This window comes from Sinocyclocheilus anshuiensis, unplaced genomic scaffold, assembly GCF_001515605.1.
Source record: "Sinocyclocheilus anshuiensis isolate Anshui unplaced genomic scaffold, SAMN03320099.WGS_v1.1 scaffold1065, whole genome shotgun sequence".
NCBI lineage: Eukaryota > Metazoa > Chordata > Actinopteri > Cypriniformes > Cyprinidae > Sinocyclocheilus > Sinocyclocheilus anshuiensis.
Genome location: NW_015555804.1, coordinates 276,930 through 279,125, shown reverse-complemented (window position 1 = coordinate 279,125; position 2,196 = coordinate 276,930).

The following is a 2,196-nucleotide window of genomic DNA, read 5'->3' as shown; positions in this document are numbered from 1 at the left end:
GAATCGGTTGGTGCGATTTGCGAACCGATTTAAAAGGTTCATTGAAAAGAATCAGTTCGTTCTTGAATCAGACGCCGCTTCTGCGTCTCGGAGCACGTGATAGCCTATATTATAAGGAGTAACGATTTGTTTTATGAAATGTAGTGAAGTAAAAAGTACGATCTTATGCTTTGGAATGTAGCGAAGTAAAAGTAAAAGTTACTCAAAATAAAACGACTCCAGTAAAGAACAGATACTTGAAAAATGTACTTAAGTACAGTAAAGTAAAGCTACTCCGTTACTGTCCACCACTGTGACTATAAGTCAGTGAAGCCCTGAGATGGAATTGGCCTCAAAAGTGTATGAAAAGGTTCAAATGGACTCATACACATACAATTTTAAAACACAAACTTAAATTATTATAAATATGCACCGAAATTCAATACATTTTAAGTGATAGTTCATTATTTACTCATCCTCATCCTCATCCAGGACAAGTTTTGAAGAATACTCATGCTGCTCTCTCTGCACAATGAAAGTGGATGGACACCAGTAAAAAAACATTAAAATAGTCCATACAACTTGTGCTGTATTCCAAGTCTTCTAATCTGCCATAAGATAATATGCTATAAAATGGCACAATACCTTGAAAGATTCAGGAACAGTGATGTTAGAATGGACCTAGAACTGCTGTCTCTAAAAGGGCTGCACGTAGAAATACACACAGACAGAGGTTTATAAACCAAGACTGTGTGTGTGTGTCTGAAAGAGGGTGAGGGTTTTGCCGATCACAATTATTACTCTTAATGTTGGGAGCTCGTTAAGAGCAATATACCAGAGGTTTGTGTGAATGGAAGTGTTGAAGATGTGTATATGTGTGTGTGAAGTCTGGGAGTATCGAGTGGTTTTGCCACCTAAATGAAACAGGCTGAGGTGCTCAGACTATTATGGTGAGCGATGGGAACCTGCAAAACTAAAGTTAGATTTATGATACACAACAGATACACAGATTATACAAATGGTCGATAAATATACAAGCAGACAGAATCTAAAAATGACAATCGATGACAGATAGACAGACAGACAGACAGAATTACAAATGATAGCAGCAGGAGAACTATTAAATGCCTTTCTCAACATCTTTCTGCAACTGAAGTATTTAGCGCTCACCTTGGCATTTCAGTCCAGCGCACTTCTTCCTGAGAACGGATCACAATTCACTAAGATAAATAAGCTCATTGTGTGGCAGGTCTTTGGGTGGCTTACGTGCAAGGTCCAATTGCCCCGTCTAGAGGGTGCGTTGTTGTGTGTGTGTGTTTGGGCTCAGTGAGGCAGACAGAACTGGCCGAGCTAATGAACAGCATTGCTTTCATGGACGAGCAAAGCAGGACCAACAGGGCCCCACTGCTCAAAGCCTCCTCATTTCCCCCTCAAGTTCACTCAGCCACCGACAAAACAGGACTGTCGGAATCAAGCATGGTATGCGTAAGTGTGGTCCTCATATCTAGACAAAGCCTAGCAGCATCAAAAAGGCCTCCAAAACAGTTCTTTGAGTGGTTTTGTACCATTGGGATACTGTATTTGTGAGGCCTTTAATTGCTTTCTCATCTGAGATCAATTCCCTGTCTCTCCCTTCATTATCTTTCCTAGTTTTCCAATTATTCATCATGTTTTGTACCATGCCAAATCAATTATTCATTCTGAGGATGGGAGTGAAGCCGGAGTGATAAAAATGGTGATGTATATAAGTCAATAAGCAACTGAAAGTCCATTGTTTTTGATGGAGAGAAGACTGTAGAAATGCCACATCTTCGACAGCTGATGCTTCGCTACAGGTCTCTCAGGCCTACCATATAGACAAAAATTACAAATCGATTGAGTTGACCAATGTTTTTAGAAACTTCTGAAGCTCAAACGGCAGCCACCAAGTTTCACTGAAGGTTGTACACTATAAAGTATTGCTGAAAAAAAACAACAACAACTACACAACAACATTATTTGGTTAATCTGATAAAAGCTTTATCAAATGTCTGGTTCAATAAGAGCAAAACTAGGTGAAAATGACAAAAACATAATACAACAGATGCCACTAAACTGGTTTTGTCATTGTTGAACTAGTCTCAGATTCACACTTCATGCCGTTAGTCAAAAGTATGTGAGAGTCTAAAACGAGATGATTGTCAATATATTTGCCAAAAAAAAAAAAAAACAAAGTAG